General features: G+C 50.0%; 1 pseudogene; it reads left to right on the top strand.

The window, feature by feature from the left end:
• Window positions 1–21,410: 21,410 nt before the first annotated feature.
• On the top strand, window positions 21,411–21,529 carry LOC118610548 (annotated as a pseudogene).
• The last annotated feature ends 1,023 nt before the right edge of the window (window positions 21,530–22,552 follow it).

Raw genomic sequence — 22,552 nt, 5'->3', positions numbered from 1 at the left:
ATCCCTTTGTTCGGCATCTCCACGCTGTAGATGCTCCCTGCCCATTAGTCACTTAGTAGACATCTTCATTATCAGACAGGTCATGAGAGAGAGAGAGAGAGAGAGAGAGAGAGAGAGAGAGAGAGAGAGAGAGAGAGAGAGAGAGAGAGAGAGATATCACATCCTCATAACTTTCATTAAGCATATTGTTATAATTGTTCTATTTTATTATTAGTTATTGTTAATCTCTTACTGTGCTTAATTTGTAAATTAAACTTTATCATAGGTATGTCTGAATAGGGAAAACTTGGTATATATAAAGTTCAGTACATCCCTGGTTTCAGGCATCCACCAGTTTTGGAACATATATCTTAGCATCCCTGACAAAGGGATGGGGTTGCTCTTCATGGCAGTTGTAGCAAGTTCTGGATTTTAAGTGAAGCTCAGCCAGAACTTTCTGTAAGACCTACGTAAGACCTATGAGACAGTTACTCTCTGGTTCTAGGATTCTCCCTGCTCCAGATGTGTAATGGAGGGCTGGGGGCCTAGAAGTTCTCAGGGTCCTGCCAATTCTACAAATAAGTGAAAAGGATGGAAGAACTGTAGGGTCCTCTCCCGCCGGTAGGTGGAGGGGTGGGTGTGAGACATATATCAGCCAGAGGGTGGCGCCAAGTTATCGTTAAAGACCCTGCTTTTGCTGACTCTCGCACCAAGTCCTGCCCTCACTTTGGAGAGGAGGCCTTTTCTGCCTGAGCCCATCAGCCTCTACTCTGCAGCTTCTCCCATTCCCTGGGTCAGGTCTTCCTCTCCCCTGCTTCCTTCACTTTATGGCGTCGGCTACATCTGTTCCTACTGTGGCCTCATCCTGAGCAGGGCTGTGCCCAGTGACATACTGAGAGTGCTCCCTCCGTGCTAGGCACCCTGCTAAGAACCTTCCTTGCATTGTCTTAATCAGTAGGACAACCCTACATAAGGCACAGTCTCCTGTATCACCTGTTTTACGGATGGAGCTCAGAGGCCGAATGACTTGCTAAGGTCTGAGGAGTGAGCGCTGGGTTATGAACCTAACTTGGTTGACTCATGCATACAGAGGCTCCAACATGAGGCAGGCCAGCTCAAAACAAGGCAGGAATGCAGCGACTATGGCCAGATGGAGAGGCTCTGCCCATCTTTGGGGGGCAACATTGATTGGCTCTTTCCTGTGGTTTTGCCCTGCAGGAATGAGAGGTCTGGGAATCCAGATTTCCAGGTGAAATTGCCCCATGTTTAAGGGTCACCAATTCCAAAACTTAAAAAACTCAGTGAAAACCAAAGACAGCATGTCACAGAGGCTTGGAATTAAAAGGGTCTGGGAACGTTATCATGTCCAATCCTTTTGTTTTATGTATGGGGAAACTGAGGCCCGGGAGGGTCCGGAGCCCAGGTGAGCAATGTGGCATAGGCAAGTTGTTTCCTCCACACTCCAGCCAGGAGGTGGGAGCGGGCCTGTAGGGGCTTATACTCCACCCTACAAGCTGGGTTAAGGGGCCCAAGGCACTGAGGTTCTAGGATGAAGGGAATTGCCTTGGGATTGGGCCTGAGCTGGGGATAGAGGTCCTCTTCATTCTATGACACAAACCCCTGGTGTGCCAGGCCCTCCCCGCGCCCCAGGCATTCATGAACATACCCTCCCTTTAAGCCTTCGGGGCCCTGCAGCCTATTCCTTGGGCAGCAGAAATTATTAAAGGCTCTGTCCCGAAGGATTTCTCTCCCCCAGAGTGATTCTAACACAGAAAATTACAAACCCACCTGCGGGGGTTGGGAGATACAGTTTTAATTTGTAAAAAGAAAAAAAAAAAAGCCACGCTGTGGGCCTGGAGTCTGGGAGAAGGATGAAGCTCGTGAGGGGACTCCCCAGGGATTCGCAGCATTGTTGCTGGGGGGCTGCTTCTGGGAGGGACTCAGCAAGGTCCGTGAGCAGCTTTTGTCCAGACAGATGGAGCTAGTGGGCAGGGGGTTAGGGAGGGGGCACCGCTTCTCTATTCTAACCGCCCCCTCCCCGTCCCCCACCGTCCCTGGAGCTCTCTGCCTCTCTCCCTGAGACTGGCACCTCCTGCTGGGCCTTGGCACCCAGCGAGTTCCCTGTCTCCTCCTCTCTCCAAGACTCCTTCCCACCCTGCGTAGTCTCTGCCCATCCCTCCACGCTCCTTGCTTTCTGCTTTGCTCTCTGACCAACCACCTCTTTCCTTTCTCCCCGCAATCCCACCTCACCCTGTTCTCTTTCAAACAAATGGTTCTGTTTTGGCTAATTACGAAAGTCAGACCTGGCATTGCGCACCCCATCCAGGCAATAAACAGGAAAACGAGACCACTCGCGAGCCTCCCACCACTCCCACCAACCGCAAGCTCCAGGTCCTTCCAGACTCAGTTTCTGTGCCAAAAACATTTTTTAAACTTGAGTTATTATTGCATACACGGTTTTGTAAGCAGCCTTCTTGGCTTAGCCAATAAGTATACGTCTTGGCAGACATCTCTCCATGCCAATAAGTATAGATCGACAGCATGCTTTTTAATTGCTGCATAGGATTCCATTGTGGAGCTGGATGGAGCCTGATTCGTGTCAGGACTCCATATCGATGGACTTTCAGGCGGCTTCTCCCTTTCCGCCCAGTCCCTTCCTCCTTCCCCAGCGCCTCCACCCCTCTTCCTCTTTCTCTCCACTTCTCCTCTTCCATCTCCCATTTTTTCTTTCCCTTTCACCCTCCCCTCCTCTCCTGCCTCCGTCGTCAGCATCCCAACCACAGTTTCTCCTCTCCTGCCCAACCCATTCCCTTCCAGCCCTTGGCCCCCTGCGGAGGGGTGGGGGGATGGTTAGTGTTTAATACCCGCTCCCCCGCTCCCCCGTGTCAGACATGTGCCATCTCATTAGTGCGCCTGTCCCCCCAAGTGAGGCAGGCAGGAGCCACAGTGGCAGCGAGAGACCTAATTGAATGTAACTAATTATTCACTCCCTTAAATGGGCCTGGGAGGGACAGAATTACTCACTCTGAACTGGGGAGACAGGGAACTGGCCGGCTGGCAAACAAATCCTGGGGCCTGTGGAGCCAGCTCTCCTTGGAATACTAATTAGGCGGGAGCGACACTGGATAAGATCAGGCACAGAGTCGCCAATCCGTCCCCTTTGCCAATCTGCCCCCTCTGATCATGGAAGCCAGGGTTGGGAGGAGAAATGAATCCTTGTGGGACTCTAATTGGAGGCCTGATCCCACCCTGGCTCCCGCCCCGAGGGGTGAACAGACTGGGGAAATGAAATGCTGGGCTTGCGGCCTGAGGAAGGCAGGGGGCTCATGTTTCATACGGAGGGAGGCGAGAGGGCACAGCAGCCCTGGAGGGAACGCACCAGGATGGACGCGGATGGCAAGAAACCTCTGTCCCACTTCGATAGAGACCAGGGGACCCAGCCGGCTGCCAGAGGTGTCCCCTCTACTCCTGAGTACTACTAGGGCCAGACCCTGCGCTAAAGACTTATTATGCCTGCTGCCCTCACTGCAGCCTCGTGGTTTGGCACGCTCCTTATCTGAGATGAGGAAAACGAGGCTTAGAGAGGGGAAGTGATTCATCCAAGATCAGACAGCCAGGCTGGGGCTCAGCGCTGTCTAGCTACAAAGCTCATGTTCCTAACCCTTAGAATGACCCAGGCCTCGTCCCTGACCAGTTAAATAAGACGTTCGTGGGCTGGGGGTGTGATAGGAGCAGTCCAGCCATCAGTATTTTCTAAGAGCTTCATCAGTGACTCCAACATTCAGCCAGGCCTGGAAGCCAACTGGTTTACCTCTAGTTCCTTATTTGAATCTCTGCTCCTAATTCATCCCATTTGTGGAATCTCTTTCTCCACTTGCTTCTGCCCTCTCATCCCACCCGTCCCACCTGACCTCCAAGCTCTAGCCTTACCTGGGACCTGGTTTCCTGATATCCAGAAGTGTGAAGGTTGGGGGCCGGAGGGACTATGGGAACAGGATGAGGGCAGTGGCTTGGGTGGAGAAGGGAGGCTGTGGGGAGAGGAAGGAAACCAGAACATAGTCCCGGGGGGCTCTGGGCTGCACATTTCTGGGCAGTTCCTGGAGGTCAGAGGTGAGAGGTCAGGTAGAGATTGTGCAGAAATGGAAAGAGGGGTGAATCAGGCTATGGAGAGATGCAGAAGGAGAGTGAAGAGGTGTGTGTGTGTGTGTGTGTGTGTGTGTGTGTGTGTGTGCACGCACGTATGGGCATAGTAATCATGATTCTGCCTACCATGTATGTGCTGGACGCTTCTGACAACAACCCTTTGAGGGAATGTTAGTTATTCTTGCAGCTGCACAGGTGAGGCTCAGAAAGGTTGAGTAAGCGGCCCCAGGAAACACAGGACAGCCAGTATCCAGTTTCTGGCGCTCCTGTATTCCAAGCTTCGTGCTCCTTTCTCCTTCATTGCTTTGATTCTGCTATCGCATTTGCGATCTCTTCTCTAGCAGGTGTTAGTGTGGGCGTGTTACTATTCTCTGTGTGTGTGTGCATGCTTGTTAGATGTGCGTGTGTGTTTGTGTGTGTGTCTGTGTGAGATCTCCTTTCTGAAAGGGCTAAGCTGCCCACTCCTGCCCAGCACAGTGCCTCCTGCTGGCCAGTGAGGGGAAAGAGGCGGGGTCACCCAGCCCTGCTGTTTGCAGCTGCTTTTCCCAGCCAGCTCCAGTGCCCACTCAGCAGGAAATGACTCCCTTCCTGGCTGGAGAAGGAGGGTCATCCTGGCAGCCATGTGACAAACAGCCTTGTTTGTGACAAAGGTGGAGAGAGAACCTTAGTGGTTCCAAAGCCAGAAAATGCCCCCTTTCCCATGCTTTCCTGCTGCCCCTTCTCCGGTCCCCAGTGGAAGTCGCAGGGAGAGATGGATGGCGGTCACACTTACCACCCTTCATTCCCAGAGAGACTGCCTGACTGATGGGCTGTAGGCGGGTGAATCCTGAGATGGGCCCAGTGCTAACGGGCCTACGGGAACCCGCAGAACCTGGAGTGCCGGAGCCTTCCTGCTTCCCCCCACCTCAGCCAGCTCTCAGGGGACCCCGGTCCACTGAGCACTGAGCTGGAAGTGGATGCAGCCAGCCGGCTGGGATGCGATCATTCGGCCTCCTGAGCAAGGCCAGCCCCAGTCACAGGGAAATGATGAGAATCAAGGCTCTGCCAGGGTCATTGGGCAGGAGGAGCTCTTCCCAGCCTGCCCTGGTCTTGTCTTGGGACCCCACTCAGCCTCCTCTTCCCAGGAAGGGGCGCAGTGACTTTAGGAGATGGTAAGGGCCAGACAGCCAGACCATCAACACTTAACTGATGTTGCAGGCTGGGTGGGGGGCCGGCATGTGAGGGCAGCTCCAGGCTCACCACAGCAGGGTTGGGGTGGGAGCCAGTTGCAGACTCATGCTGGAAATGAGATTTGCCCTGTTATCTGTGCTGGCTCAGGCCAAGGCCTTGGGCATTAACTAACCCATCAACTGAGTTAAGAAGTGGGGAGGGGCTAGAAGTGAGGGGTAGGGGTAGGGGAGAGCTGAAACAGGCTAGAATAGATGGAGCACCTGCTGGAGTGTGTGTGTGTGTGTGTGTGTGTGTGTGTGTGTGTGTGTGTGTCCTTGGGTGGTTTGTATTTGTGCCTTTTTGTCTCCAAAACCATGTGCATATTTTCCTGGTTAGTGTGGACATCTTTTAAAAGAATGTGTGTGAGTGCTTTGCTTCCTGCTCCTGTGTGTTGATATTTCTCTTTAGTGTGTGTGTGTGTACACACACTCTGGATGGTTTTGTTTGACATGCCCCAGTCATACCCCAGCCTCCTCAGAAGCCTGCAGGCCCAGATACAGCCTAAGGGATGGAGCCAGGTGGGCACGGTACCCAGGGGGCAGTCTGGGGAAAGCTGGGCCCTGGAGGTGGCACCAGCCTGGCAGGGAACAAAAGGGCAATCAGTTGAGAGGCCACAAGAGCACTGGCTGATTGAGGAAGAGGAATTAGAGAGGAGGCTCCCAGGGCCCTGCAGGAGGTGGGGGTGGTTGGGGGCCCCTGGCATCTTGATTAGGGAGCAGGTGCAGCTGGACTGGAGCTGCAGGGGGGCAGGCATTGAGCGGGGGAAGAGTAGAGGGGTATGCCCAGGGTCGGGCCAGGAACACACTGCAGCAGGGTCTGGCGTTGAGGACCTGGAGGAATGACCTTGAGGGGAGGAGCTAGGGGTCTCGGAGGAGGAGGGGACAGCCTCTACAGGGCAGATATCACCATTACTCTAGCAGCTCCCACTTACCCAGAGTTCGGAGGGCCTGACGATGGGCTAAGCATTTGCCATATGATCCTAATGACATGGACGCAGGTTCTATCATCACCCAGGTTCCCAAATGAGGAAACAGAGGCCCAGAGCAGTGAGGGGACTTGCTCAAGGCCGCACAACTACTAATCCATGTTGGTTTGACCTTAGAACCTTCCTTTTAACCTTTCTGCCACCGTTCCACTCCCCAGCCCTCTGCTGCATCACCAGCGGGGAGAAGTTACAGGGAGACAGATGGCAGGGACAGAAAAAGAGGGGATTATGAATCAACCTGACCAGCAGAGCAGACTAACCTGGGAGGTGGTGAAATGCATGTCACTGAAGGGATGCAAGGGATAGCTCACCAATGAAGGGCTTTCTTTCAGGATAGGAGGTTGGGTTCCATTTTCTCCATCACTGTGACATGGACTTGAGACAGAGCCCCTGGGTTTGAATCCCAGCTCCACTGTTTACTCCCTGTGTGACCTTGGACAACTTGCTGGCCCTTTTCGGTGCCTCATTCTTCCCATCTGTAAAATGGAGCAGAGTGAGTATTAAATGGGTAAACATGTAAAGTGCCCTCAATACATTGTAACATGGTAAGTTAGGTGCAGGGCAGAGTGAGAACGGATGGGGGCTATGGAGGGTCAGAGAGGGTTTAGGAAAGAGGTGGGATTTGGGATGAACAGAAATCAAGATGGAAATGTGAAGGCTGGCTCTGAGGCTTGCGGAGTTGAGTGGGGGTTTAGATGGTCTCCCAAAGATCTCTAGGTTTGGTCTTCTCTGCTTCATTCCATCTCTTACTGGGTTGGTACTTCTCCCTTCTCCCTGTTGTTCCTGCCTAGTCCAGTCCATTCTCTGTCCCTGTTAATTTGACCATGTCACCCCTTACCCCATCCATAGCCTTCGATGACTCCTCTTGGCCATTAGAAGAAGTTCTCCAAGTGTACCAGGAGAGCCCAGGAGGTTGTGGGTAACCATGGGTAGTACATGGTCTGCTGTCCCTCGGGGACTTTCCAGTTCTCTTTCGGTGCCAAGGAGGACATCTTGGTTTGATGGTGGTTTGTCTTTCACACCTCTTGCCAAAGACAGGTCAGGCTCAGATCCAGCTATCAGCACACAACTGCATCTGGTTGGAATTCAATAGCACTGATGTGTTTTAAAATTAGATTTCTCCAACCATCTCTTTCTCCTCAAACACCTTCTCCTCTTGGCTCCTCAACTCCACACAGGCTCCAGTCCGGTGGCCTTAAAACACCACCAGTAATTCCCCAGTGCATCTCTCCAGACTCTGAGAAATGTACAGCGGCCTTCTTGACATCTCCACTTGGAGGTCCAACAGCGACCTCTACCTAAGAGTCCAAATGGAGCCTGAGTAACCCCATGCCCCTGCCTCCCCTCTTGCTTGACATTTCAGTAGACGGTTAAACATCTAGGAGTTACCCATGATTCCTTGCTCTTCCTTGCCTGACCCATCCAATCCATCAGCCACATCTGTCAACTTTACCTGCCAAACGTATTCTGAAATAGCCGCTTCTCTCCATTGCTCCCTGCCCTGGCCCGAGCCAGCAGCATCCCTCACCCGCATGTTACAGTAACCTCTGCAATGGCCTCACTGCTTCCACGCCGCACCCCCTCAATCCACCACACAGCAGCTGGAGGGGCTTTTAAACACATTAATCAGATTATGTCACTCCACTGCTTAAAAGTCTCAGAGGGCATTACCTTGTGCTTACAACAAATCCAAGCCCTTCTCTCTGGCTTACGAGGCCCCATGTGACTGTGGTCTTTTTTTGTCTGTTTCTCCCATTTTATCACGTATGACTGTCCCCTTAGCTCACTCTGTTCCAGTCACACCCAGCTCAATTAAACCTTATTCTCTCTGTCCAGAATCTTCTCCCCCTTGACCTTTGCATGTTCTGTACTTTCTCTTCCTTTAGCTGTCTGCAAGAGGGTGACCTCAGGAGACAAGCCTTCCCTACCATCTAGTAGTAAAGTCACCCCAGACACAACTGCACCTGCCTCTTCTAGCTCTCTGCAGAGCATGACATTTTTATTTGTTTCCTTTGGTTTTTGCTTTTCCCCATATCATTGTAAACTAGGAAATTAGCAGGAAGTTTTGTAGGAATGTTACCTGTCTGGTTCATTGCTGTATCCCTAGTGCCAAGAATAGTGCCTGGGTTGTTGGAAGTATTATTAAGGATTTATCAATTAGATTATGTATTTATTTTTACAATCACCCTTTGATTTATGACAGGTGTCACTGTTTTTTCCATCTTCGATAGTGATATAAAGTTTCCTTTTAAGAATAAAGCCAAAAAAAAAAATCCGATAATGGGCTCATATCCAGAATATATAAAGAACTTATAACACAACAATAAAAAGACAGCACAATGAAAAAATGGGTGAAGGATTTGAATGCAAATTTCTCCAAAGAAGAGATACAAATGGCCAATAAGCACTCATAAAGAGGCTCAACATCATTAGTCATTAGGGAAATGCAAATCAAAGCCACAGCGAGACACCACTTCAAACCCACTAGAATTTAGCCGCTAAGATGGCTAAAATGAAAAAGACAGATGATAACAAGTGTTAGCAAGAATATGGAGGAACCGGAATGCTCCTGCTTTGCTGGTAGGCTTGTAAAATGGTACAGCCACTTTGGAAACAGTTTTCCAGTTTCTCAAAAAATTAAACATGGGTTTACCAGATGACCCAGCAATTCCACCCTTAGATCTAGACCCAAGAGAAAAATATACGTCCACACAAAAACTTGTGCATGAATGTAGATGGCGGCATTATTTGAAATATCCAAAACATGGAAACTCATATGTCCATCGACTGATGAACGAATGAACAAAATGGGGTGTAGTAAACCATGGAATATTACTGAGCAATAGAGAGGAATGAAGTTCTGCCACCTGCTACAGTATGGATGAATCTTAAACCCAGAACATTAACTGGAAAAATCCGGTCATTAAAAGGCCTTATACTATGTGATTCCATTCATATAAAATGTCCAGAATAGGCAAGTATGTAGAAATAGAAAACAGGTTGGTGGTTGCCAGGGGCTGAGGGAGGGAGAATGAGAAGTGACCTGTAATGGGTACAGAATTCCTTTTGGGGTGATGACAATGTTCTAAAATTAGACAGTGGTGCTGGTTGCACGGCTCAGTGAATAGGCTAAAAACCGCTGAATCGCACACTTTCAAAGGGTAGATTTTATGCTATGTGAATTATTTCTCAATAAAGCTATTATTAAAAAGGTGAAAAGGTGATAATTTGAAGAAAAAAGCTAATAGTACAGAGACACATGAATTCTGGCAAAATCATGGAAGAGGAATGTGAATGATTGAAGTTGGCTTATAGGCTTATAGGGATAACGTCTAGACATCCTAGTTTAACATTCAAGGCTTAGTTCCAGCTTCGTGCCTGCTCTTCTCCTGAATTCGGCCATGTTGGGCTGTTCCCTATCTCTGAAACACTTTGGAATCTTTCAAGCTGCCTTGTCTTTGCAAATCTAGGCCCCTGACTGGGATGCTCTTTCTCTTCTCCTCTACCCAGTTTAATTCAGTCTGGTCAACATTGGTGGGACTGATAGATGGAGAGACACCTGCCAGGCACTATGCCTGGTAATGGTGATACAGTGCAGAGGAACAAGACAAATCTGGTCTGGGCCCCCGGGCTGGCGCCCAGACAGAACGAGGGAGATAGATGAGTACCTGGCAATAACCAAGCTGGAAGAAGATTCTGGGATGCAGAGAGTGCTGGAATTGCAGGGATGAAGCTGAAGAAGGTAACACAGCTTGCGAGATCCAGAGAGGACAGAAGGGAACATTTCAGCTGAGCAGTTAGCCAGGTAAAGAATAGGCGAGGAAGAGTGTGGCTGGCAGAGGGAACGGTCTGGGCGAAGACCTCAAAACAGTGCACGGCAGGTTGGAGGAGTCATGAGAAGGCGGATGTGGCTGAGCGTAGCCTGGGAGGTTGGGGAGGGTGAGAAATGGTCCGAGAGAGAAAGCTGGGTCTGAGACTGGAGCCCTTGTGGGCACGTCCAGGACTCTGTAGTTTTCCAGTGCTGAATTAGATCCCATACTACACAATATTATGGTTATTTTTTCTTCGAATTGCTGATCACCCCGTCATTATACATCCATCTGTTTATTGTCTCTTCCCTACTAGAAAGGACACGGACATTGTGCTGTTCACTGCTGTGTCCCCAACGGCCAGAGCAGTGCCCGGCTCATGCAGACGCTCAATAAATACTTATTGAATGCGTGAATTTACGTGCCTGTCTCCTCTGCTTAACTGAGTCATTCGAAGTCAGGAAATGGTTGTATTCATTATTGTGTCCTCAGGGCCTAGCATAGAGCTTGGCATGCACATGTTGCTTAATAAATATTTAAAGAATAAGTGAACGAATGAATGAATTATCTTGCCCAATGGGCTACCAATTCCTGAAGGGCAGGGACTGCCTGATTTATGACTCCAGTGCCTAACACATTGCCTGGCAGAGAGTAGAGAGTCAATAGAGGTTTACTGAACTAAATAAGAGTTTTCCCTAGAAGGGGGCCCCTGGCAGGCCTACAGCGGAAGCTAAAACAAGCACACCTTCTACAGTACTAGCTCCCAGGCAGGCAGGAAGGGGAGTTAACTCTACTGGCAAAGGGTCTCAGGACCTGTACCTACAGGATCAGCCTGGATGCGTGGGGTGGCCAGCAAGACCCAGGAGCACCAACGAGGGGTTCCTGGGGGCAGGAGACGCAGCCCCTGCTCATCAGTCCCCCTAGCCCCGCCTTTTTATGGAGACTGGCAGGCAGCTCCACCAATGAAGTGTGGGCACAGCTGGGGTTGGTGGTGGGATGGGACAGATGGCGGGAGACAAGGAAACCCCAATGTTCAGCCTCCATCTGTTACATTTAATTGACTTCCCGCAGAAAGAAAAAAAATAAACCAGTTGCTTGGATGAAATTGCTAATTAAAAGGCCCTCTGATTAGATAGACAAATATTTACCAATTATGCCTGACCCTGTCTGTCCCTCTTATGTCTGCAAATTCCCCCATCAGCACCATGGCTGCATGATACCCAGCTGGTGGCCCTTCCACCAATAGCTCTCCTGGGACTCAGTCTGGCTACGGGTGAAACAGGGTAGGAAAGAAGCGAATAGTCATTCAACAAACACTCACAATGCCTATGGCATGCAGGCTCAGTAGCCTTAGGAAGCCAGAGCAGATTTTCCATGGATAGTTCTTCAGGTTGTGTGCTGCACAAAAGCTCATCCCCGAGAGAGTGGGGCTCCACTTGCCAACCCAGGACCCCAGGTGCTAGAAGAAGAGGATATTTTTATTTTGCACGATGGGCTATTAACTTGTCAAGCCATATTCATAGGATTGTGCCCACACAGAAAGGGCCAATGACAGCTCTACAGAGATGAATATAATTCAGTTCCTCATCCAAGGGCTCTTGGAATAGTGGGAGAGAAAAATATGCCTATGAGGAGTAAACAATTATTTAGCAAACATTTTTTGCACACCTAATGTTTGCAAGTACTGTGCTGGGGGAGAAAGAGATGAGTAATTTGTATTTTCTACCCTCCAGGAGCCTAGGCTACTGGGAAGAGATGGCTGGACATCCTGAGTCTGCCCTTCCTTTTTCCCTTTCCTTCTTTTATTCCAAATAATCTTTAGGAATACCTGGGAGGTAAGAGTAATAGCTCTGGACTCGCAAAGCCTACATTCAAATCCTGACTCTACCATGTCCTGGATTTGTGACCTTGGGCAAGTTATGTCACCTCTCTGAGCCTTGGGTTTCCTTTCTATAAATTGGAGATAATAATGGTATCAGCCTGTCAGGGTTGTTACAATGATTACATGAGTAATGCATGTAATGCATCCCTGACACATAGTAATTGCTCAATAAAGGTTACCTGGTATTATTTTTTTGAGTACCCATTTATGCCAGGCCCTGTCCCTTGGGAATACAGAGCTGGCTGTGCTGGCCACCTTCCTCTCCCTTTAGAACTCAGCGTGGAACACATACAGAGCAATCCATTAACACACATAGGCACACATACACTATGGCTGTGCTGGAAGAAAGTTGAGGCCGTGGGGCGTGTTTCTAGAATGAACGAGTCTTAGCTTAGAAGTCAGATGGGTTGGGGTTGTCTTAAGCCTGGCTGGGGAAATAGCACGATTGCCTGCTAAGGTAGTGAGATTTCTGTCCCTGGAGGTATGACAAAGTGTGAGGCTCCTACAGAGAGGATCCCAGTTATAGGAGAAAGGCAGGCCAATTCCATCAACCGCATACTGGTTAGGGGTGTGACAGCCCCCTCCTGGGACATTGGGACCAGTTTCCCAGGAACAGACTTGCAGAAGCCTGGTACTAGGGAATGTCCTAGGAGTCCATTCCTCTAGCAAAGGGACAGCCAGGCTCCCTGCCATGTCTGTCCATTCTCTGGGGCAAGGTAGGACTGGAGGCAGAGGCGGGAAAGTGGCAGCCTCCAGCCTCTTGGAGAAGTGCAGGTTGGGGTGGGAGATAGTTGGGATGGCTCATTCCTGAGGGAGTGACTCGGGGGGCACCAACTCTGTTTGTGTGACCACTGTCCACTAACTCCCCCTCAGTTTCCCTACCCATAAAATGGGAAGAGAATGGACAAGATCATATCGGTGCCCAGGCCTTGCTTCCTTTCTCGCATTCCCAAATTACAGAAACAACATGTGTTTAGCGCTCCGCACGTGCCAAGCACTGGGCTAAGCTGTTCATGTAGCATCTCATTTAAATCTCACAGCACCTCAGGAGGCAGGTACTGTTACTGTCATGCCCAATATACAGGTGAGGAAACTGAGGCCTTCGGAAGTAAAATAAGTTGTCCAAGTTAGCCCAGCATGGAAATGGCAGAGCCAGGTCTCAAATCCAGGCCCGGCTGACACTAAGCCTTAGGATGCCAGTGACCCTGCCTTGCTGCAGGTCAGTCCTGCCGGGCTCTCTGGAGTAGCCCCTGGCCTGTGCCACATCCCTAGGAATACTCCCCGCCTCCCCGTCCCCCTTCTGGGCTCATACCATGAAAGCCCCACACAGAGCCTTCTCCTCTAGAGGGATATATATTATCTAAATTTGATAAGACAACTTAATTTCACTCCGTGTCTGTTACTGGCGATAAAACCAGGAGACTTTTATGACCCAGCGTCCTCGGCAAGATTGTCAGGAACTTATTATACAAGGTCTAACTGGATTTCTCTCTGCAGATGGCTGGAAGCCACGGGCTGGAACGTAATTCGGCAACACATTTGGGGGAATAAATGCAAAATGCTTGTTCCAGAGGCTTAGATAAGGCAGCAGGCCTCCCCGAGAATCCCATCTGCCTTTCCTGGGCCCTGAAGGGTGATTCGGGGAGGATTTGCTCTGTCAGGGGAGAAGGGGATGATGGGTTCTCTCTCCTTCATCCCTTGATTCTTCTGGCCCCAGGGAAGGCATGTGGAAGTGCCTAAGATTTGGGGTTCAGATCAGCAGTTCCTGGAGAGTCAGCAATTCAGGACAGCGGTGGGATGAAAGGGGGGGGTTCGAATGGGTGGTGAAGGGTGAGACCAAAGATATGTGGATTGTATGCATGGAAAGAGGGGTGAAGGGTGAACAAGAGAGTGGGGAACAGGGCGTGTCTTTGCTTGCTTCCCAGGGACGCCCCCCCCCCCCAGTACTCATTCTTTACTGCCCTGAGATGCCTAGCTCCTTCCTAAATAGGCCCTATCCAGCAGGTGTGGGGTTCACATACCCAAAGGTTTTGGAATTTGCTGCCAGCATACCCCAAATTCAGAGCTCACCTCAAATTCTGATATCTCCCAGGCTTGGGCTCACAGATAGACTTGGGGTTCAGCTCAGTCTTGATAACATCAAAGGTGGATCTGCAGACTCTCAAACCTGGAGCTTCACAGCCTGAGTCAGCCCCAAGTTCAAAGTTCACTCTCTAGTACCGACCACCCTTGAACCTGGGCTTCCATACAGATTTGACAAAACCCCAGATTCAGACATCTCCCCAAACTAGACTTCTACCTTGAGCTTGGGCATCCCCAGCCTTGGGCTCCCACCAGAGTCTCAGGGGTCACCCTCTGATTCAGGCTTGGGCTCTCTCCGTGCCCAGCCAGGTGCAGGAACGCAGCTGAGATATTTTCTTCTGTCACCTGAGCCCTTCAATGCCTCATTTATTTTCCTTTCGGTGGACTCAGGACTCCTTTAAAGGAATTCTTGACTCAGATTTTTCAGCCTTTCCTGCCTCTTCTTCTATCTGGGATCCTATCCCACCTGGGTCCTTCACTTTCCAGGTTTTGGAGGGGTGAGGGTAACATGTACTGAGCATCCTCTGTGTGCCAGGGCCTGGCATGACTGTGGTCTTATCAAACCCTTGCCACAATCTTTCAAGCTAGATTTTTATTATATCCTTGCTGCAGATGAGGAAACGGAAGCACAGAGAGGTTAAGTCACTTGTCTGAAGGCACGCAGCCTAGAAGGGTAGGAGGTTTCTCTCTGTCAAGATCCTGCCCCAGGACTTGGAGCAGAGCTTGGGAGGGTCCTCAGGCTTTGGGGCTGGGCTAGAGGCTGTCATCTATGTGGGAGGCTACGTGGGAGCTGTTGTCACTGAGCCCAAGCTCGTATTGTTTCCACATTAGCAAAATTGTGTTTCCAATAGACAGGAGAATGGGGCGGGGGTGGGGTGGGGGGAAGGGTGGCATGGGAGTAGAGGACCCTGCAGTGAGATTAAGGGTACCATTTGCCAGGGCCAGGCACTTGGGGAGTGGGGGCAGGAGCTGGGATTTGCCAGGAGGTGGTGATAAATGGGCTGGGTGCTAAAGGGCAAACGGAGACCCAGTTCCTGTGCTTGTGTGTGTGGGTGTGGGTGGGGGTAGTGGTGTCAGGAATCACTGCCACCCTGGGGAATCCAGGAGAGTGGACTTCCCCACCTTGAGTGAACGCCAGGAAGTCCATAGGGCCTCCAGAATACTAATAATCTTGGGCAGGCCCCACAGGATGCAGCAGGCAGGCTGGAGCCCACAGGTATCCCCACGCACAACTCCTCAGGTTCCTACAAGACCAAGGTCAAGGTCTGAAAAAGGGCTTGGCTGCAGCGGGGAGCCTATGATTGCTGGAACCAGGTTCTCCCACTTCCCAGCTGAGTGACCTGGGGCAAATCATTTCACTTCTCTGGGCCTCAGCTACGTGTCGACAGGTGTGATGATGCTGTCCTTCAGGGCCGTGAGGGTTGGAAGGGACACAGGAAGAGCTTGTTCCAGAAATGGTGCTTCATATTATAAAGGGGTTGCCATGCATGCACTCTAACGAGCAGGCCCTGAAAATTGCCTCCAAGGGGGTTAGAGTTGGAATGCAAATCCCTCAGCTGAGAGTGATTTTATTTATTTTTTTAAAAAGAGAAACAAGTAACATAATCCTCAAAGGAGTTTCCCTCTTGGCTCTACCAAAAAAAAAAAAAAATCTAATATCTTCATTTCCATTTCCCCTTTTAAGCTAATTTGTGGAAAATTAAAAAGGGGAACTCGTGGAGGCTGGCATTTTAATTGGATCTTGTCTGGCATCCTCCCTAGGATTCCCTGATTAGCATCCTCCATTAAACCCTTTGTGCTCCATTTAGCCAGGTTCCTGCCCTTGGCAGGGTCTGGGACAGGCAGGGCCTTCCCCGGGCCCAGGTGACTTCTCACGCAGAGAAGGGGGCTTCAGGCTGGCACCTGAGCTACCCCAAAGGCTTTGGGGAAAGGGTGGCCCAGGTTGGAATTTCAGCTCTGCTTCCTGGATGGGCCTTGCATGCAGGACACCCTGCTGGCTGCATCCAGGTCCTCGTCTGGGTACAGGGTTCACCTGAATGACGTCACTGGGCACCTACAGATGACCAATGCATGGTGTTTTCTTCAGGTCGGCCTCTAAGATGGGGGGGCGGGGCTTTCACTGGTGGGAAGAAGGCGGCCCCACCCTGTCTGTATGCCTGGAGGGCATCGTCCATCCAGCCCCTGGTTAAAAAGACATTTTGCTGCTTTTCCCATTTTCATGGAATTGAGTAATAATAATGATAATAATTATGATAATACTTATTAAGCACTCAATGTTTCTTGAGTGCTTTCTTCCTGTCAGACGTGTTACCTGCAGAATCTTATTTTGTCCTCATGGGAGGAAGGGACTATTATTTCTTTCCCATTATATGGATGAGGAAACTGATGCTCAGAGTGGCTAAGTAACAGGCTACACACCTAATTTACGTGGCAGAGCCAGAATTAGAATTCGGGCAGTCTGGACCCCAAGTTCCCTCAACCTGACTCAACCAGTTTTGGATTAAAGCACGTTTCTCCCAGTCCTGGGTTTCCAGCAGGTCCCTATGGGGCTCAGATCCTGGCCCTCTGGGTGCCAGCCTCCTTCAATAGTTGAGAAGGACCCCAAGGGTCCTGTGCTCCCCTACCCCAAAGGCCCAGCCCTGAGATGGGGCTCCTGTCTCCACCCTACGGGGGACTGCAATCAGTGCTAATCAGCCCAGGCTAATTACTCAGCCCGTGGGGAGGTGAGCATGGCCGGCTGCGCTTGGAGGGTTCCAGCCCCAGCTTGCTCAGTGGGACGCTGGCATAACGCCTTCTCTTCTGGGTCTGGGTTTCCCTGGCTACACAGAGCTTGGGTGAAGACAGTCTGTCTTTAACTCTGAAATGCAAGGGAAAGAGCCTTGAAGCCATCGTCAGAGAAAGCTAGGGTGGTTGCAGAGCTCCCCACCAGAAGTGTGGGCTCAGCCCAGCTGCTTAGTTTAAAGCCTGGCCCTGCCCTGAGCTGCTGGAGTAATTAATTTAGCTTGGTCAGCTCTCACTTTCCCCATCCATTAAGTGGGAGTAAAGTTAAAGTCCTGACACGTGCTTAAATTGGTTGTTCTGAGGATTGAGCATGGTGCTTAGAACAGCTCCGGACATAGTGTAAGTACTTAATAAATGGCAGCGACGGTTAGGGAGCATTTTGCTTGCAGTATCTCATTTAATTCTTAGAGCGACTTGGCGAAGGAGGCTTTGTTACAGATGAGGAAACTGAGGCTCAGAGAGAAGAATCCTCTTGCTTCGTGGAGCCGTCATCCATTCATTCTGGGTATTTACTGCGCACATCGCATACCAAGCCTCCAAGCCCGCTGCCGAGACTGACAGCTCCCACCCTCTTAAGGCTCACGTCCCAGCAATCTGAATCCCGACTCCTCAGGCTCTCTTTGGGAGGGAACTCTCCCCACCCCGCTGTAGTAACTGGGGAGGAAATAAGGGGGGGTCCAACTAATGGATGTCCTTGGGGTTCGAGTGCCTAATGATCCCCCTTCTTCTCATAAACATCTCATGTAAATTTCTTTCATAATTACACTGAAAGCTATTTAACTATCTAATTTAATTTCTTTGTGAAAATAAATAGCTAACGTGGCCCTAGGTACTGGCATAAATACTTCAGGCAGAACAGTCGGGATCGCTGTTCGCACAGGCCTGACTGGCCACAAGACACACTTAACAAGGGGGTCTCTGCTTCACCCCCTCCTTGGAAAGAGGCGAGGATTCTGCTGACTCAGTCGGAGAGGCACTGGATAACGTGGGGAGGCGGGGGAACAGAGGGAAAATATGCAGGCTAATTAATTATCCATCTTTGTACATCCATAACTTTTTATTAAACAAATATGCAAATGCCTCCTAACTGACTGCCTTCTCCTGGGTCTGCTGTGCTTATGCTAATCTGTGGCTGGGGCCATGGCAAGGACGCCTGTTGACAAAGGGGGCCAGGGTTGGGCCAGCCTGTCCTCGCTCCCTCCCTCACTTGCTGTGGCTGGGTCATACCACTCCGATTTACTCACCCGAGGCCAGTGGATTGTGCCTTCATTACCCCTCAGCATTCTTACCTCTCTTCTCCCCTGCCAGGGCTCGGCATCAGGTGCTGCGCTCTCTTGTTCTGGCTTCTGTCTACTTCTTCAGCCCCATTTCCTGTCCTTCTCCCTCTTGGCTACTAGCCTTGGCGGGACTGGCTTCCAGCCAGATCTGCTCCACCTCAGGACCTTTGCACTAGCCGTTTCTCTGCCTGGAATGCTGTGTTCCCATGGCCAGGTCTTTCTTGTCATTCACGTTTAAGGTCAATGTGGCTAATGCGGTCGCTTTTGCTTTTATGCTATTCTGCTTAATTACATTTTTTTTTTTCCGTAGCACCAATCACTTTGAAAATTTTCTTTTTTATTAGTTTTATAAGTTTATTTCCTTCTCCCACTAGAATGTGACTTCCAAGAGAGAACGGCCTTGTGTTACTTATTGTTGTATCTCCAGTGCCTAGAACAGCACACATAGTTGGCCCCTGCTTGATTTATGTTACCCAAATGAATAAATAAAGGGAGAAAGGGTCCCTCGCTCCTCTCCTTATTCCCAGCCTCCCTCTTCTATTTGGCACACCATTCAGGACAGTCTTTTAAAAACACAAATCTTACCATGGACACCTTTCCATGGCTCCCCTGTTCTTTGAAATAACGTCCGAGTTCTTTAACCTGCCCCCTTACGACCTGGCCTCTGTTTACCTCTCCAGCTCCTTCTCCGTCCACCGCAGCTCTCTTCCTCCCAGACACACATCGGCCTTCACACAAAGCACTGGTCTTCCACGTGAGCCTTGGCACAGATTGTTCCAGCTGCCAAATTCTCTTCCATACCCTTCTTTGCTTGGCCAACTCCATCCTGTCTTTTGCTTTTCGGATCAGGCATCACCTCCTCCAGGAAGGCCCCCCCGCTTTATCAGCTTTACCTTTCCCCGTTGATGCACCTTTCACCTCACTCTCTTACTTTTCTTCTGCTTCTCTGTCCAGATGGAGAACTTCAGGAGGGCAGAGATGGTGTCTAATATCTCATCATTCAGATGACAATTGTGGAGCTGGGATATTAAGCAGGTTCTGGATTAAGAACGTGGATTCTGGGACTTCATCCCCCAGCTCTAGGATTTACTGGCTGAGCTGGTTACCCACTAAGATGGCCCCTAATGATATTCCTGCCTTTGTGTAATACCTTTCTCTTGAGTGCGGGCTGAACCTAGAGACTTGCTTCTAATAAATACAATACAGCCAAAGTGACGAATGCCACTTTTGAGGGTAGGTTAGAACAAGACGAAGGCTCCCATTGTGGGAGCCTTGCTTGCTCTCTCTGAGGGAAGTCAGCTGCCACGTTGTGAATTGCTCTAAGGAGAGGCCCATGTGAAAGGAGATAAGATCTCCAGCCGACAGCAGTGAGGACCTGAGGCACCCAGCTAAGCTGCACCTGGATTCCTAACCTGCAGAAACATCAGATAATAACTGCCTATTGTGTTAAGCTGCTAACTTTGGGGCCGATTTGTTATGCAACAATAAATAAATACTGACTAGATGATCATGGGCAAATTACTTGACCTTTCCGTGCCTCAGTTTTTATACCTAGAAAGTGAGGATAAAGTTACGCCTATCTCACAGGGTTATTGTGGGGGGGTTTAAACGAATGAGTACTTAGAACGGTGCCTGGGATACATTTTGTATAACTGTAGCTATTATCATATTATCAGCATTTTGGAGGCGCTTAATAAGTGTCGAACAGAAATAAAAATGGGAAGAATAATAGTGCTTGTTGCTCTCTGGGCACAAAGTTTCAGCTTCTCAAGACAGCACTCGAGGTCCTTTATGATCCCTCTGACTCCTGCCAGCTTCATGGCTGTGGTGGCGGCCACTGAGTTCAGCTCATCACATCACATCCCATCTCATCCTTACAACATCCCTGGAGGCTAGGGACTATTTTTACAAATATGGAGACCTAGGTTCAGAGAAGATAAGTCATTTGCCCAAGGTCCCACAGTCAGAACAAAATTAATGTAAGATTTGAATCTAGGAATGGCCAGCTTCTGGTTTAGCTTATTTGTATAATCCGTGCCTCCCATGGGCCTGGCATAAAGTAGGAAGTGGGTATGTGGTCGCCAAATGACTGCCTGCCTGCCTGGATGAATATCGCTTCTTCTGCCACCTCCCATTTGTAAGGTGAAAAAGCAACTAAAAAGCTCACCCCTGCCAAGAGACTTTGTAGAACAACGCTTAACCCAAGGGACTGAGTTGCCAGTGGGGGCCCGGGGCATCAGCCCAGCGACCCTGCTCAGTGGCTCGCTTTAATAGAGGAGGAGGAGGCAGTGAGGGCCAGCAGTGAGAGAGCTGCCCATTAGCCCTAATTAGCAGCCCGTCTGGAAAAGAGCTTGGGCTGAAATTAAGATGCTGTCAGTGGATCCCAGCTGTGTCATAGCAGAGTGGCAGCTGCAACATGTCCAGAGCCTGGGCTTGAAACACCCTTCTGGGAAGGCCTCTCTGCCTTGCTTCACCTGGACCCAGCAGCCCCTGGGAGGCAGCCAGACTCTTTCCCAGCGAGGCGATGATCATCGAGATCTCTCACACACCGGAGCACTCGCAAAGCCTGCATGTCTTGACTACCTCGTGGGTCCTCCCGCAGTCCTGGGAGTCGGCACCTCTATACCCACTTTGCAGAGAGAGAAACAGAGGCCTTGAGAGTTTTAATAGTGTGCCCAAGGCCACACGGCTAGGCATTGGCAGAGTTAGGGGTGACTCTTGAGCCACTGCCCTGGGTCCAAGCCTGGGGGTGGGTGGGAAAGGAAGCCCCAGAAAGCAGGGCTTGAGAAGGCAGGGGACAGTGCCTAGGCTCTAAGTCACCATCTCTATCCTCTCCTCCCACCCCTAGGGCTGGACAGATGTCTTGCTATCGCCTCTTTGTGGGGAAGAGACAAGTTACTCGAAGTAGAGAGGTGGGCTGGGTTTGCTGGCAAGTGGGTCCAAGAGCAGGAAAACCAAGAGTCAGGAAGGGCATAGCCTGCCTCCAAATCCCCACTTCCTCTTTGAAGGCACCAAGAATAAATCAGGATTGATTGATTGACTGATTTTTTGTGCTTGTAGAAATGTCTTTATTACAAGTGTTCTTAAACGCTACCCTACATACAGTACAGAATGGGTTTTGCTAACATTCACTGATGTAACACTAATCTGAACGAAGCATGCAAGTATCAAAATTACAATATATTTATTACAAGTGTTATTCCCCCCCCCCAAGTTTGTTGGAGTAACATTGGATTTAATATCAAACTAAAATGAAAATCACAGTTTATGGCCAGGCCACCCTGAACGTGCCCAATGTTGTCTGATCTCGGAAGCTAAGCAGGGTTGGGCCTGGTTAGTACCTGGATGGGAGACCAGCTAGGAATGCCAGGTGCTGTAGGTGTTTAACAAAAAGAAAGAAAGAAAGAAAGAAAGAAAGAAAGAAAGAAAGAAAGAAAGAAAGAAAGAAAGAAAGAAAAACAAAACAAAATCACAAAAACCCTAAAGCTGCCTTCCAAGAAGTCAATGGCAGTGATTTGTGCAGCAGCTGTGCTGAGGCAAAGCCCTGGTGGACAGTGGGTGGGACAGCGTGGCAGAGGGTGGGCCAGGAGGTGCCCGGGACCAAGGGCGCCCTGCCCTGAATGGTGGCCGTTATTCTTCTTGATAATTACAGGTGATGCGTTGAGGGCTTATTCCGTACTAGATACTTGCCGAGCGCTTTGTAGAGATTAACTCTTTAATCCTTGCAATTAACCTTACAGGATGGGCATATTATCGGTTCTTGTTTCGTAGTGGAAGAAATAGATGCAGAGAGTAAAGACCTTCATCCATGATGGGGAGTGAGATTTCAAGTCCAAATTTGTCCATCTTCTAAAACTAGTGGGCGTCTCAGCTACACCGGACTGAGATGGGAGGGTGGGGTTCAAAGGCCCTGCCGGCCCAGAGGGAGTCCATGATTTTCACCTCAGAGATGGACTTAGGTCTTTGTCTGTGAGTGCGTTTTGAAAGGGGAGGTGGGAGAACAGGTGGATAATGGCTGGCTGGGCATTAGGAGTGGGGTCATTTCCTGGAGGGTAGCCTGGGGTCTCAGGGAGGACCAACACCTGACCCATCTCAGACCTGGAACTAATGGGAATTCCTCTTGCCCCTGGGGCCTCTTTTGTTCTCCTAGACCTGGACCAGGTGTTGGCAAACTACCACCTGTGGGCTGGTCCTGCCCGTTTTTGTCAATCAGCTTCTATTGGGACACATGTCGACTCATTTACAAAGCTGAAAATATTTGCTATCCCTTTACTGAAAAAGTTTGTCGACCCTCATCACCCCCTTTTAGATCTCAGAATTCTAGAATTCTTAGAGCCAAATGAGCCTGTAGAGGATATTCTGTCCAACTGAGGCACAGAGAGGGCAAGGGATTAGCCCAAAGTTG

This window comes from Rousettus aegyptiacus, unplaced genomic scaffold, assembly GCF_014176215.1.
Source record: "Rousettus aegyptiacus isolate mRouAeg1 unplaced genomic scaffold, mRouAeg1.p scaffold_m13_p_12, whole genome shotgun sequence".
Lineage (NCBI taxonomy): Eukaryota > Metazoa > Chordata > Mammalia > Chiroptera > Pteropodidae > Rousettus > Rousettus aegyptiacus.
This window is presented reverse-complemented; position numbering and strand designations above follow the sequence as displayed.